Raw genomic sequence first — 17,275 nt, 5'->3', positions numbered from 1 at the left:
CGGAAATCAGCCATGGCTTCCTGCCTTACTTCAGATCGCTGCAATTAGCAGCACAGGGCGCCGCAGCTAAAGGAATGTTCCTGATTACAACGCGCACCCAAACTGGGGCTTTACATAGCGCAGCCGATAACAGCTGTCTATCGAATGTGAGTTCGCTTAACGTCCACCTGTAGATGCATGTAAGACTAGGAAGTAGGCGTCCACTGTTGAATTGCTTTGACAGTAGTGAACAGCAGTGGGTCGAGTTTGGCTGGATAGCTGGAGTTAATCTGTGCCATGATCACGTAATGATGATGGATTCAGAGATTCAGAGTCATTGGCCGGTGGTCAATAAGACACGTTGCTTTATGTTTTTCCTGAGGAGCAAACTTAATAGTGATCTTCTAAGCCAGGTGGGAGCCTGATATTGTAGTGGGATGAGGTGAAAACGTTCTGCATGTAGCCCCGCGAACTGAGTTGTGCAGCAACTAACCACAGTGGCTTAGACACCACCCAGTTCTCGTACTTTCCACGGGTTCAGTCTCCTGATGATGGAACTTACGTCCACGGCGCTGACTGTGGCTTCATGTGCATTGGAAGATCTCTGTGTGGATCGTAACGTCACTGCTCTCTTCTGTTCAAAACAGATATAGTATACTTCAGGCTGATTTGGAAAGGCTGTGCTCTTCCACGTTGACTTTTACGATTAATTGATCTAAGGAGGGCCGTAATCACGTTAACCTTCTCACCCTGGATCAGCAATGGCCATCCTGAAAAATATAATATCTATGAGATTACTTTTTTCGCGCTAGGGCCCTTTACAGGAGAACCTGCTGATGTAAAGCCTGAACGTCCTCTCCCCTCAGACCTTTTTAGACTAGCTGAATATTTCAAGTCATGTGTCCCTATTTCTTCTTTTGTCAACACTAATTAGATTTCAAAGGCTTCAAAGGTACAATTAATGTGAGAGAAATATATGCCATATACATCCTAAAATCCTTTTTCTTCGCAGCCATCCAGGAAAAACAGAGGAGTGCCCCCAAAGAATGAGCGACATTTCAATGTTAGAACCCCAAAGACCACCCCCAGCTCCTTGGTCCAACGCGTAAAGAGCAGCAAATCAACAATCCCCTCTCCCCCACTAGAAAAGAAAAAAAACACCGGCACCCGCCACCGTGCACTTAAGTGTGCAGCAAAGCATCAGCAGAGACACAGACTTGCACTACACGAAAGACTATTTGTTCACCCGGTATTCGATGTACTACAGGTCTCTCTCTCCCTTATAAGGGAGAAAGGGGTGTCTCCGGTTCACATTCAGATGGGAGACATAGGAATCATCGGCGATTTGCGATGTCAAAAGTCCGTTTTCCGGCCTCTGTGCCAAAATAAAGAGAGTCTAGGGGCACACAGCCAGCAGCCAACTCGCTGTTTTCGTTCTGCGGTGCACTGGATACACCGGATTCCTGCAGAGACACCGACCTTCGGTCCGCCCGTCTCCTGAGCCATTAATCTCTTAGGCCGCATCCTTGATATCGAATAACGGCCACAGTCGTGGAGCCCCGGGAGCGCGCCCTATTTCCGCAAAGAACTGAAGTCATCATGCAACTCTGGGTCAGGCTCTTCAAAAGAACCCTGGAAGAGGGCAAAAAAAAAAGAGATATTAAAGAAAGAAATAGAGCTGCTTCCGAAGTTGCAAGCAATGGAGTCCCCGTTAGACGTCACTTCGATTTAAACGTCCATTCTCTCCATTCAAAAAAAAAGTAAATTCACCGACACAGATAAACAAGAGCAGAAATTACTTCAACAGACCACGGTGGGATTGGAACCCCCGTATGTAGAGGCATTGGAAATTTAATCCATCTTGAACACTCGACCATGTCACCCATTTGTCTTGGAGCCTCAATAACTCAATGTTTCAGCGACTGCAACCGAGCAGGGAGCATGAGAGGAAGATCAGCAACGGTAGAGAGGGAACGACAAAAATAAACGCTTGTGGAAAGGTAGGCATGAAGGGTGCAGGGAGTCTCTAGGGCAGCGATAGTTATCAGATTCCCTGATGACTTCGATGATTGATGGAACGGAAAAATAGCAGAGAGGAAAAGAACGAAAGTGGATGCTGATTTCTGCCTAAATAAGTCCAATTCCGCTTTATCATCTAATACTTTAGCAGAAAAAACATCCCAAGTCATCCCCACGGAGACCGATTTCGCTGATCCATTCTCATCCTACAATTTCGCTTCTGATCTGCTGCCTTTGCCAACACTATAGGTCCCTTCTGTTCCTTACTAATTACATTATCTGTTCTGTACGGTGAGTCTCTGTGATGGCCAATCAGTGGCTCGTGGTTTTATTGAAAACCAGGGATACTCCTACATGTGTTCTTTCTTGCAGAAGCAAGAGGGAAGATTTAGTGAAACAGGACCCTCCTGAATTAACGCTCGAAGAACGAATGACCATAACACTGATTTTTACTTATACCAGCGATTTCCAATATCTGTCAATTAAAAGTAACTACTTGGAAACTAGACTGCCTTTCGACAGAGTCAGAAACCCGACGCCATGCCCCACTCCTTTCTTCCTTCTAGTTTGCATTGGCCTTTTGCTTAATGAATGTCGGGAAGTGGCGTCCAACTGATTTCTAGTTAGATTAGTGCAAGCCAGGCATCTTCCAATATTCTACATTTTCTTGAGCGAAGGAAATCAGCGATTTAGGGTTCCCTTCAACTAAAGTTTGAGAAAGCGAGAACACAACAATAGCGCTGGCGTAACTACTTTTAGTACAATCAGCATTACGGGGAATCTCTCAAATAATCGCAGGAAAATTTCGAACGCCCTCCATAATGTCCTGTTAGTGTTAACGCCAAGAATATCTTGGAGCTCTTTGTTGCACTGCACCATGTTCCTTTGGTTTATGAGGAACCACGCTCTTGCAGGGAAACTTCGGGTATGGACAAGGACAAAAATAAGGCAGTTCTTGGTGATTCAATAAATGTCAGGGGCGGGCCTGTTTTGCCAATTAACTGCAAGGAGCGGACACAGATATTAGTGAGGTTATGTGGTCGACTTAAAGTGGCGTCGCTCGGTCGCAATAGCTGTCAAGCTTGAGTACTATTCTTGCATTCAACTCAAATGAAACCATTACATTATATTTCTTGTATATCTATAGTATCTAAATACCCTCTTTTGCATGGGATGCCATATCACTGTTGTCAACTATATTCAACGTTGTCTTTTGCCAGATTGTTAGGGATTCTTGAGGAAACAACAGTGAGGTTAATCTCGAACCTGGAAATAGAAAACATTGAATGCGGTGCAACATCAACAGCTACGGATCAAGGCGAATGCTCATGAGGAATCTATTGACATTGATACAATAACGAAAATCAGGGAGTGGGAAAAACCAGTGTTCCTCCGTTTGACTATGCATAACAATGGTATGCCACTGAAAGATAAGATGTTGTGACAAATACTTATCATTTTATTGATTATTTACATAAGTTACACAACCTATGGATCTATAGTATGATACATATAGAGGATACAATTGTGATAGTTCTGTGAAGAAGGAATAGGAGTGACAAGATAAGACAAAACAAGATTGTTTAATTTATCCAGAATAGATATTTCAATGACAACGGCGTCCTTCCAATGTCTTGTTAAATATCGAAGTTAGAGTTGCGTTTATTAAAAGGTGAAATATGCCAACACACTGTGAAATGTTGAATTGGTTCCGATCATACAGATCATTTCATTGCACTGTGTGATGAGATAGTATAAGATAAACACTTTTAGAACGCAGAAGAAAGTAACAGCCAAAATAACAAAATAATCCATGGCAGCAAAGAGTAAGACCACAACTAGTGCATTGGGGGTTAACAAACTGTATCATCCTGCAGCCCATTACTCTGAAAAACTCAGAGCAGAAACTATCTCTGTACACAATGTATTACCTGCACGACTGGAAAAGGGAACAGACAGAATGCTCAGTTTACTGTGGAAGTAAGGAGAGAAGAATGAAAGCATCTGTTTTCAAACTTCTAACTTGATAGTTTACAATTATCATTTTAACCTCGTGTTATGCATGAAACAATCCCATTGATCACACTGCCTAAATGAGTACACAGTCCCCAGCAAAGGTTTGAAACTTTAATCTCCAAAGTCGTTTCCAGGCAGACTGAGTATTTCTATTTATGTCCAGTAATTGTTTCAGTATTACGTTGTTATTTGCACTTTTAACAAATTCTTATATTTTCTGATTCAAACTTTCATTCAAATGAGTCTTAATAAATTCACACTGTACCGACTAATCTTACTTGAAATTACCTCAGTCAGCAAGTGTGGGACTCAAACTCGGTCGTGCAAAATACTGTCGATTAGTAGTGCATTATCTAAAAGAAATCCCACATAATTATATATATCGTGATCTGCATTTTGTTCCCCTCTCTGCTACAATGCGATGATGTGCAACGCAATATTGAAATTTATTAGTATCAGTAGTTCACACAGGGTAGTTATCCCGCTCATGGTGAATGTCACTTTTCCACTTGAGCAACCGTCTAGTTCCTAAGAATTTGGGAGTGATGGAGTAGAGGAACCGAGTGATGTACACGGAAAAAGAAATAGGTAGGACCGTAAAGAACCCGAAAAGTTAAATTGAGAGGGGCAAAAGGGAAAGAGAAAGAGAGAGAGAGAGAGTGGGAGAGAGGAAGAGGGGGGGGGTGGAGAGAGAGATAGAGGTTTGGAATAGCATGGCAATAACGAAGCTGTGGTAAAGAGGACAGCGCAGTATGAAAGAAACAGGAAGTCAAAGGAAGTAACGGAAGGGAGGCGAATGAAGCAATAAAGAATTAAAGGAAGCGGGGAAGAAAGAGTTCGGCGGAGGTAATTACAAACAGAGAGGCTAGAATTGGTAATAAACCCGATTTTATAGGAACCCTGCTGATCCAGATCAGGGTCCTATTTCTGGTTATCATAGTAATTGTGTCTGGTGAGTTTCTCATAGTACCTCAGAATTTCCTGGGTTAAGCACCCTCCCGGAATGTTGAATGGCTCTGCCTTTCGTTGCAAAAACCGATGGACCAAAGTTCAGTGACGTAGACAGTTTGTCTAAGCAGTGGGCAACGATTTAGTTTTCGTCCAGGCTAGGGAAGTTCTGACGGCAGTTGCTTAGCCTCGTGCTGTTGTTGTCCCGGGGGAAGCTGGCCCATGCCTACAGAGAGGAGTGCAGTGGAAGTGAGAGTACCGAATTGGAACCCGAGTTTCCCGTAGCTGAGGTTGGAGACTTCAAAGACAAATTGATCTCGTTGCTTCGGAGTGAAGGGAAGGAGTTGTCTGATTTGGAATGTCTAATGAATCCTCTAGCGAGGGGAAATATTCTGAGTTGGTATCAGCGCTTATATCCCTACCACATTATAGTCAAAATACATCGGCGGAGAAACAAGGTCATCGTAGGCTGATAATGCTAAAGGGAGTGAAGCACATCCCCGAGAGGCGGAGGAGGAATATTGGATGGAGCAGACCTCTCAGAGGACCGATGAGTGGCTGTCTCCAATAAGTGCAAAGACAGCGACAGGCAGAGAGTCTCAAATGTTCGGCTGCTGATATGGTGCGCTCTTTCATGTAAGAGAATCCTCTTCCCACTTCCGTGTGTTACATGCAAACGTTAGAAGGAAGTTTTTGTTTGCACGGCGTGAAGCCCAGTGGAGCTGATGGCCGCGTTTAGGAGCATACTCCCAGCGGAAGGGGAGAAATTACTGCCTTATTTTTCAGATAGTTAGCTGCTTTGCGTGCGGCGCAGACGGGATATTCAACTGGCTGTGGTAAATCAACTCTGAAGAACCAGCGGCGAAGGGCGCATAGACATATGACATGATTGCTTTAAGCCTCCGAATGTCTCGTAAAAATCGCAACCCTCTTCCCTCACTTGTTGAGCTGATCAGAGCAGTAAGAGAGTCTTATTTATTGAATTGAATTTACCATTAGGTCAACACACACCTAATGCTGGAGGAACTGAGCAGCAGAGTCAAGAATTATACGAAAGTAGAGTCGGAATTTTGAGCTGAAACACCTCGACAGGACGGTGATAAAAAGCATCTTTTCCTTTCTTAATCTTACTTATTGCATTACGAACTTCAGATTTTAAAATACTTGGAACTTCAATGTTTTTCTTAATTTCTGTTTTTTCTGGAATCAATATTCGCTTAATTCAAGCAACTGTTATTAAATTCTAAGGAAGAGAGTTAGTATGTCTGACAGAGGTGTGGTGAGAAGGGAGACGGAATATGAGGGATGAGACACACAGGCAGACAGTGACACTGGATTAAAGTCAAAGGCCATTCTGATCGGTGCTTATTTGTGATCAAGATAGATTCAAGGTGGGTCTGACCTCATTCTCCAGTATCGCTAAAACTGTGTTAAATAACAGAATGATTTTATCAACGACGACGGCAGTGCTCCCGCTTTTCCCAACTGTCATATAGACCATGCAGTACGATGAACCTATGCAAAAACTAACCAGCGTGTATATATTCAGTTGAATGTGAAGCTAGGCTGTCCAGACATTCTGTCCTTTATTACGGGTTTTCACTCGGGGAAGATTCAGTGGCGCAATACACTCCTAAATTAACTGCTAAGCATCGCAGCCAATATTATACAACTGAAATTACTCGGTCTAAAATAGGTGTATTCTTTTTTTATATTGAGCATCGAGGAGAACGTCTAAGATACTTGCTGAAGCAGTACAGCACAAAGGAGTAACAATCTCTAGAATGTGCCCTGACCTTTACAGCTTTTCTGCAGCAAGATAGGAATATGGTTCATTTCAATATCTCTGTATCCTCGCGGTTCCCCTATCGGACTCTGGCGTGTACATTTGTCTCCTGGAATTCATATTATCGCAGTGAGATGCAAGAACCCTAAAAACAGGCCATGGGTAGAGGGGGAGCTGTTCTGAAACAGTATAAGAGATGTACACAAATCAATGAAGGTCTCGAGGTCCATTTCATCAGGGCGATAGAACACAGAACATAGAATTGTACAGCACAGTGCAGGCCCTTCGGCCACAATGTTGTGCCGACCGTCAAATCCTACCTCCCGTATAAATTCCTCCATATACCTGTCCAATAGTCTCTAAAGCCTCACTAGTGTGTCTGCCTCCGCCACTGACTCATGCAGTGCATTCCACGCACCAACCACTCTCTGAATAAAAAACTTTCCTCTAATACCCCACTTGAACTTCCCACCTCTTACCTTAAAGCCATGTTCTCTTGTATTGAGCAGTAGTGCCCTGGGGAAGAGGCGCTGGCTATCCACTCTATCTATTCCTCTTATTATCTTGTACACCTCTGTCATGTCTCTTGTCATCCTCCTTCTCTCCGAAGAGGAAAGCCCTAGCTCCTTTAATCTCTGATCATAATGCATACTCTATAAACCAGGCATCATCCTGGTAAATCTCCTCTGTACCCTTTCCAATGCTTTCACATCCTTCCTATACTAAGGCGACCAGAAATGGGCAGAGTACTCCAAGTGTGGCCTAACCAGAGTTTTTTTTTTCGAGCTGCATCATTATATCGCGACTCTTAAACTCTATCCCTCGACTTATTAAAGCTAACACCCATAAGCCACCTCCAACGGGATCCCACCACTAAGCACATCTTTCCCTCCCCCCTCTCTCTGCATTCCGCAGGGATCCCTCCCTACACAACTCCCTTGTCCATTCGTCCCCACCATCCCTCCCCACTGATCTGCCTCCTGGCACTTATCCGTGTAAGCGGAACAAGTGCTACACATGCCCTTACACTTCCTCCCTTACCACCATTCAGGGCCCCAAATAGTCCTTCCAGGTGAGGCAACACTTCACCTGTGAGTCGACTGGGGTGATATACTGCGTCCGGTGCTCCCGATGTGGCCTTTTATATATTGGCGAGACCCGACGCAGACTGGGAGACCGCTTTGCTGAACATCTACGCTCTGTCCGCCAGAGAAAGCAGGATCTCCCAGTGGCCACATATTTAATTCCACATCCCATTCCCATTCTGACATGTCTATCCACGGCCGCCTCTACTGTAAAGATGAAGTCACACTCAGGTTGGAGGAACAACACCTTATATTCCGTCTGGGTAGCCTCCAACCTGATGGCATGAACACCGACTTCTCTAACTTCCGCTAGGCCCCACCTCCCCCTCGTGCCCCATCTGTTACTTATTTTTATGCACACATTCTTTCTCTCACTCTCCTTTTTCTCCCTCTGTCCCTCTGAATATACCTCTTGCCCATCCTCTGGGTCCCCCCTCCCCTCCTTGTCTTTCTTCTCGGTCCTCCTGTCCCATGATCCTCTCGTATCCCCTTTTGCAAATCACCTGTCCAGCTCTTGGCTCCATCCCTCCCCCTCCTGCCTTCTCCTATCATTTTGGATCTCCCCCTCCCCCTCCAACTTTCAAATCCCTTACTCACTCTTCCTTCAGTTAGTCCTGACGAAGGGTCTCGGCCTGAAACGTCGACTGCACCTCTTCCTAGAGATGCTGCCTGGCCTGCTGCGTTCACCAGCAACTTTAATGTGTGTTGCTTGAATTTCCAGCATCTGCAGAATTCCTGTTGTTTACCCCATAAGTTTTCTTAACTACCCTATCCACCCGTGAGGCAACTTTCAGGGATCTGTGCAGATGTACCCCCAGATCCCTCTGTCCTCCACACTACCAAGTATCCTGCCATTTACATTGTATCCTGCCATTGAGTTTGTCCTTCCAAAGTGTAGCACCTCACACGTCTCCGGGTTGTACTCCATCTGCCACTTCTCAGCCCCTTTCTGCATCCTATCAATGTCTGTCTGCAATCTTCGACAATCCTGTACACTATCTACAACACCACCAACCTTTGTGTCTTCCTCAAACTTGCCAACCCGCCCTTCTACCACAACATCCAGGTCGTTAATAAAAATTACGAAAAGTAGAGGTCCCAGAACAGATCCTTGTGGGATACCACTAGTCACAATCCTCCAATCTGAATGTACTCCCTCCGCAATGACCCTCTGCCTTCTGCAGGCAAGCCAATTCTGAATCCACCTTGCCAAGCCTCTCTGGATACCATGCCTTCTGACTTTCTGAATAAGCCTACAGTGTAGAACCTTGTCAAATGCCTTACTAAAATCCATATAGATCACATCCACTGCGCTACCCTCATCTATGTGCCCTGTCACCTCCTCAAAGAAGTTTATCTGGCTTGTTAGACACGATCTGCCCTTTAAAAAGCGATGCTGACTGTCCCTGATCAAACCATGATTCTCTAAATGCCCAGAGATGCTATCTCTAAGAATCTATTCCAACAGCTTTCTCACCAGAGACGTAAGGCTCACTGGTCTATAATTACCCGGACTATCCCTACTACCTTTTTTGAACAAGGGGACAACATTCTTCTCCCTCCAATCCCACGGTACCATTCCCGTGGACAACGAGGACATAAGGATCCTAGCCAGAGGCTCAGCAATCTCTTCTCTCGCCTCGTGAAGCAGCCTGGGGAATATTCCATCAGGCCCCAGGGACTTATCCGTCCGAATGTTTTTTAACAACTCCAACACCTCCTCTCCATTAATATGAACATGCTTCAGAACATCAACCTCACTCAGATTGTCTTCACCATCATCAAGTTCCCACTTATTTGTGAATACCGAAGAGAAGTATTCATTGAGGATCTCGCTCACTTCCACAGCGTCCAGGCACATCTTCCCACCTTTATCTCTAATCGGTCCTACCTTCACGCCAATCATCCTTTTTTTCTTCACATAATTGAAGAATGCCTTGGGGTTTTCCTTCACCCTACTCGCCAAGGCTCTCTCATGCCCCCTTCTTGCTCTTCTCAGCCCCTTCTTAAGCTCCTTTCTTACTTCCCTATATTCCTCAATAGACCCATCTGATCCTTGCTTCCTAAACCTCATGTATGCTGCCTTCTTCCACCTGACTAGATTTTCTACGTCACTTGTCACCCATGGTTCCTTCACCCTACCATTCTTTATCTTCCTCACCGGGTCAACTTTATCCCAAACATCCTGCAAGAGATCTCTAAACATCGACCACATGCCCATAGTACATTTCCCCGCAAAAACATCATCGCAATTCATACCCACAAGTTCTAGCCTTATAGCCTCATAATTTGCCCTTCCCCAATTAAAAAAAAATCCTGTCCTCTCTGATTCTATCCTTTTCCAAGATAATGCTAAAGGCAAGGGAATGGTGGGCACTGTCCCCCAGATGCTCACCCATTGAGAGATCTGTGAGCTGACCCGGTTCATTACCTATTACTAGATCTAGTATGGCATTCCCCCTAGTCGGCCTGTCCACATACTGTGACAGGAATCCGTCCTGACGCACATAACAATCTCTGCCCCATCTAAACCCTTGGAGCTAATCAGGTGCCAATCAATATTAGAGAAGTTAAAGTCACCCATGAGAACAACACTGTTACCTTTGCACCTTTCCAAAATCTGCCTCCCAATGTGCTCCGCTGCATCTCTGCTGCTACCAGGGAGCCTATAGAATACCTTCAATTGAGTCACTGCTGCCTTCCTGTTCCTGACTTCCACCCATACTGACTCAAAAGAGGATCCTACTACATTACCCACCATTTCTGTAGCTGTAATAGTATCCCACGCAGTAATGCCACCCCTCCTACCGATTTTCCGCCAAGACAAATCGTACAAGCTAAAGAACTTACATTGAATCCATGAGAGATCACACGCTCACGCAGGATCTTCGCAAAGCTCGAGTGCACATTGAACATCTTTGTCGCAATTGTCTTTGATAGATGTCCTCAAGGATGAAGGAATCTCTGCGAACACAATGTTTTTATATTCCGGGCAAATATTGGATAGGATATCACTCTCATGGCGATTGGAGTAGTAAATGATATTGACATCGACATGTAGCAACGAGGGATGTTTTTCCCACTGTCAGAAAATGACTGAGGAATAAATGGTTGATTTATTCGATTGACATTCAGTTCGAGTACACTGTCACTTTGATTGTGGCACTTTTGAGTAACATGCAGGGTTACGGATGGTGTTCCACAAACCGTGAGACTGCTCTGTGTGTATGTGTGTGTGTGTGTGTGTGTGTGAGAGAGAGAGAGAGAGAGAGAGAGAAAGAGGGAGAGAGAGAGAGAGAGAGAAAGGAAGAGGTACCAGTATACAGCAAAGAAATAGGCAGAATGACGGCATGGACACGAAGCAGATTCTGATTGTTTCGTCGAAGGCATCGGTTCTTTCTGTCAGCGAATCCTTTAAACCGCGAAAAAAAACCTCTGTCCTACACAAGGTGAAAGGTACCGCTGAAACAATCTCACATCACAACATCTGCTATAATTACGTCCTGAAAGGAATCTGCCGTTCGATTCAGAGCGAAATTATACACCATGATTTCACTCTGTTTATTACTGATTTCTTTGGCTTTGCTGCCTGGTGAGTCTCTGCTAAGGTGGCTCGCGAATTTCCCCGGTGTTCAATGCAAGCAAGTGATGTGAATGTATTCAGTCCTTTCTTGCAGGATCGTCTGGGATAGATTCAGTGTCGCAGGATCCTCCCGACGAAACGGCTAAGGAAGAGCAGACCATAACAATGAATTGTAATTACACTGACGCTGATGAAGATACCTTTTGGTACATTCAACATAGTGGAGGATCTCCAAAGTATTTGCTGAAGGTTTATAGCACAGGAAAAATGGAGCGGCATCCAGATTGTCCAGTGACATTTACCGCTAGTTTGCCGAAAGGCAGCAAGACGGCTCAACTGAATATCGCTAAAGCTCTTGTGACGAACTCTGGCATCTATCTCTGTGCAATGAGTATCACGATGTTGCCTTAAGACGGCGGGTCCGGACAAAAACTGGTTCTGTATAATGCAAAAAGCTCTCACTGGAGGGGGTCTTTTGCCGGTAAATTGGGAGTGCGCACACTGAAATCAGCCGTGGTCACGTACCCTACTTAACAGCGCTGCAATCACCAACACAAGGCGCCGAAGGTAATGGAACAGTTCATGACTACAACGCAAACTCAAACTGGATCTTTATAATGTATTTCCGGGATACGGCAATGTGCATTCACCCACCCTCTTTGCTTCAACGGCATATCGCGATTGGCAACCTAGAATGACGTTGTCTTTGGCCACATTGTTCGAGCTTCTGCATGGAGAAGCAATAAGGCCGGAGTGGAACTGCAATATATTTAAATAGGACAGCGGTTCACTGAGGGGAAAACAGAGCGTGGGCAAATCGTTGTTTTAGTTTGACAAAGAATAGCAAGTGTCATGCTGCTGAAATTAAGGATATTGCAGTAGCTCCTTATGATTTAGACTGAGTATTTAGATAATGCGACAGATCCTGTGGATGTTTAGCGTGATAGAGAATGCAAACAGTATTTTGGTCGTTGCATTTCCGGACTGTGAGAAATGGTCATTGTTCAAAGTGAATTTATGTTGAAAGTACATACTGTGTGTGCGAGGTGTGATGCAGTCAACCGTCGCTAGAGGGCGGCGAAAATCAGGAGCAAACTACACCGGTGAAGAATTCAGGTTGTTTGGACATAAAATGGCCACTGCTTGGATTCAAATATGAGTCTGTGTTCGCTGTAATTTAGAAGGATGAGGGGTGAAGGATGAGACTGCTTTGTCTTGTGCAGTGTTCCGCTAATTATTTGCATGATCAGCATTCCCTAATGCAGTGTGATTGCCGATCTGGACAGAACAAATCCTGCGTACAATGCGCACATGGAACGGAGCGCGCCCGCAGCCCACCGCATCCTGCTCAACATCGTACAACGCCCCGTCCTGAGACAACACAACCTCCCTGCTCAAAGGCTACAAGAGGACGAAGGGGCAGGGCGATAAGAGCTACAACACACCCAGAACCCCGACTAACAGTTTTGGACAGGAAGGAATACACCTATGCGAGGGATAAATGATTGCCTATTAGGAGCATCCACATGCAATCCGTGCAGAAGAGGTAGGAGATAGATAGAAGAGAGAGCTAGAGAAAGAGAAGAGAGAGAGAGACAGAGACAGAGAGAGAGAGAGAGTGTGAGAGAGAGAGAGGGAGAAAGGGGAAGGGAAAGTGAGTGAACGACAGTTAGAGACGCAAAGTGGAAGGCATAAAAAAAGAGAAACGGAAAGAACGGGGTGCAGAGACTGCGCGGAAAGGAGAGGAAACAGGTGAAAAGAGTGATTAAGGGAGATAAAGAAGGGAACGAGACATATTCTGGTCCCGATACAGCAAGAAGACGACACGCGATGAGGTCCGAGAGCGAGGATTGAAAGTCTGCTAAAGCTTGTTCATTTTGAAAGAGAGGGTAAGAGCATAAGACCAGAAAACTTAATAGAAGAATTAGGGCTTTTGGGCTATGGAATCTGCTCCTGCATTAAATCATGGCTGATCGTTTGATCCTTCTGCAGCCCTACTCTCGGCCGTCCCTTCGGAACCTTTGATACCGTGGCTAATCAAAAACATATCACGCTCTGCCTTAAGTATACCCAACCACCTGTCCTCCACAGCTGCCTGTGCTAACAAATGCAATAAATTCACCGCACTCGCGCTGATGGAATTTCTCCGCATCTCTGTATTAAGTTGATGCCTCTCGCCTGACTCTTTGCCCTATTCTCCTAGACCCCCCCCCCCATCGTATTAAACACCCTTTACACATCTACTCTGCCTAGGGGCTTTCAACATTCGAAACGATTCAGTGAGATTCCCCCTCATCCTTCTAAATTACAGCGAACACAGGCTCATAAGCATCAAACTTTTCTGGTACGATAACACTTGCATTACTGGAATCATCCTTGGCAACCTCCTCTGAAATATCTCCAATGCGAGCGGATTTTTTCTTCAATGAAGAGCCCAAAACTGTTCGCAATACCCAAAGTGTGACCTCACTCGTGCCTTGAAGCGTCAGCGTCACATCCCTACTCTTGTATTCTCGACCCCCTGAAATGAGTTCTAACGTTGTCTGGTGTCTTCCTCACCACCCACTCTACGAAAAAATTAACCTTTAGAGTGTTCTGCACAAGGACTACCAAGCCGCGTTGCATCTTTGTACATCTTCGTTTTGGCTTTTGTCCACGTTCAGTAAATAGTCTGCATAATTACTTCTTCCAACAAAGTTCATGACCATGCATTTTCCAACGTTATATTTCATTTACCGTTCTCTTTCCCATTCTGGTCATTTGTCTCAGGCCTTCTGTAGATTATCAATACACTCTGACCCTTCATCAGTCTTCGTATCATATGGAAAAACCTGGCAACAAAGCGAAGGATTCTATCATTTAAATCATTGATGTACAACATAAGAAGCATTGGTCCCAGCATGGACCCCTGTGGAGCACCACTTCGCACCCGCAGCCAACCAGAGAGTGATTATTTTAGTTCTATTCGCTACCTTCTGCCAAACAGCTGGTGCTATAACCATACCAGTAACGTTCCTGTAATACCAAACGTTCTTAACTTGGTAAGCTTCCTCACGTTTGGCACCTTGGCAAAGACCTTATGAAACTCCTCACATACAACATCCATTGCACCCGCTTTATCTGACCTTCGTGTAGTCCACTCAAATAATTCCAACATGATCGGCATGCAATATTTTCCTTAAGGAAACCATGCTGACTTTCTCCTATCCGGTCCTGTGTCACCAAATGTTTCATAATTCATCCTTAACAATTGAATCCAACATATTCGCATCCACTGATATCAGGCTAAAAGGTCTTTAATTTCTTCCTTTCCTAAACAGTAAAGTGACGTTTCTAATTTTACATTCCTCTGGCACAATACCACAGTCCAGTAATTTTGAAAGATCATTAATAATATCGCCATAATCTCTACCACTAATCTTTCAGAACCTGAGGTTGCAGTTCACCTTGTACAGGTGACTTAGCTCTTTCGGCTCTTTGAGCCTTGTAATAGTAACTGCACATCCCTCGAACCGGTCAACATCTGCTAGAGCCTTCTTCCTTGCTTTGCAAATACGCTTTTCAAGATCTCTTTTGCTCTTTCTTCGCGTGTCATTGATGCGAATGTGTACCATGCATCTAGATGCTGTCCCTTCCTCTCTAAAATGTCGTGGACGCGATTCGAAACTGACATGTGGGAGGCAGAATACCATCAAGGTGCTGTGCTCGCAGTCTCAGAATCTCCTGTCTGTTCTCATGATTGTTAAGTCCCCTATCGCTACCACTCCTTTCTTCTTCCTCTTTCCCATCTGCAGCACGGGCCTATGCTCCTTTTCAGTAGCCCTGGCACCTTAGCATTCCCCTGTGAATTTATCCCCCAGATTGGTATGCAGAAAAATATTCTTATTATTGACAGGAATGACCACAGCTGTGCTGTGTATTCACATTTCCATTTCACCTGATAGTCCAATAGCCACTTGCCTCTTGCAGCTTCTACTGGCTACTTCCCTATGACTCCGATCGATTATCGTCTCGCTCTGCCGTACAAGCCGAAGGTCATTGAGCTGGTCATTCCAGATCCCTACCATGGTCTTCAAGGAGCTTCAGTCAGATGCATTCCTTCCAGATGTAGTTCCCTGGGCGACTCTGGATCTCTCAGGTCTCCAACATCTGCCATTAAGAAGACACAACAGACATCTACTACACTATGCAAAGTAAGAGGGGTAAAATGAAGCCCTAAGAGAATCTGACCAAGAGCCAACACGCCTTGCAAGTCGAAGGCACATCATAGGCATTATACCAATCCCGTTCGGGAGGAAGGTCACGTGTCTCCCCCTAGCCTCTGATGCTCCTGACGTGACGTAATTACCTTCAGCTGGCTCACAATTTGATGCAATCCTGTTGTTGATGTCAAGGCCGACACCGTATCCCCCTGGTGTTTGTTGCTGATATTAATGGCTGCTCTGTCTGGATAATTTCTTCTTCAACAGTTTGCGCGTGTTCTACACCGTTATTAAGATTCGGCACCACTCACGCTCTCCGAGATTTGTTACAAATACGAGTGGGGTAAATTCGGTAACTCAGGATATGAGGAAATTAATGACCGTGGAAGGGCCGAACATAAGGCCATAAGAAATAAGACTAGGAGTATGCCGTTTGACCCGTCGAACCTGCTCCGAAATTCAGTCAGATCATGCCTTAATAAGATCGTCAGATTCTTACTTCTACAGCGCTTGGCCTTTCCCAGCTATCTGGTTTCACCTATCCCTTTCAGTCAGATTCTTTCATGTTCCTTCACGGTTTAATTTATGCATCCCCCTGCTTACTTCTCAGTCCCGAAGAAGGGTCTTGGGCCGAAATGTCGACTATTTACATTTTCTACAGATTCCGCCTGACCTGCTGACTCCCTCCTAAGTTTTTGAACATTGGATTTTGAACATCTGCAAATTTTTCATCCAACTCTCGTCCGTCGACAAGACTCAAGCGACAACAACTTTCCTGGAGAGAGAAGGCTGAACCGCATAGTGACAAGAGACTAGTACACAAAGCACATCCCCCAGCGCAGATCGGTGCTCACAGTCAATCAATCCATTGGCAGGGCAACGCCCCCAGATTTACGCAAGCTGAAATACGCTGCAGTTCTGAGTTTACTCTTCAATATCAGTCAAGGATATTATCTTATTGAAAGTAAGCTCTCTTTCGGTCGAGTTTGAAGGCAGACATCATGAATTCTCAGTGTTATCTGCTGATTATATTGACTATGATACCCGGTGAGTGCCCGCGGTAACGGCCTATATCTGTTCTGTATGTACGAAGAAAGCCCGATCTGTTCATGCATTCTGTCCTTTTATTCCAGGAACAAATGGGAAAGATTCGGTGACGCAATGGCCTCTTGAATTAACGATTGCGGAAGAATAAAGTGTAACAATGAACTGTAATTACACTGGCGATCCTACATATATTTTTTGGTACATTCAGCATCGGGTGGAATCTCCAAGATAATTTGCTGACGGTATATAGCACTGGGATAATGGACCAGAATCCAGCGAGGTTTACCGCTGGTTGGCAGCGTGACAACAAGGCAGTCCATTTGAACATCTCTGGTGCTCTTGTTTCTGACTCCGCCGTTTATCTTTGTGCCATGCTGCCCACAGTGTTGCAAGGCGATGACGGCTCTGGACAAAATCCGACCTCCGTGATGCAGTGAGCGCTCGCTAGAGTGAGCACTTTGCCGGCAAACAGCCGGGCGCAAACACATAGCCACCACTGTCACGTGATTGACTTAAGAAGGCTAAACTCCAGGGGAAAGGGGAGAAATTACTGACTACATTTTTCTGTTAGTTGGAATGCTGCTTTGCTTGCGGGAGTGACGGTGTCATC

This window comes from Mobula birostris, chromosome 10 (genome assembly GCF_030028105.1).
Source record: "Mobula birostris isolate sMobBir1 chromosome 10, sMobBir1.hap1, whole genome shotgun sequence".
In the NCBI taxonomy this organism is placed as follows: domain Eukaryota; kingdom Metazoa; phylum Chordata; class Chondrichthyes; order Myliobatiformes; family Myliobatidae; genus Mobula; species Mobula birostris.
This window is presented reverse-complemented; position numbering follows the sequence as displayed.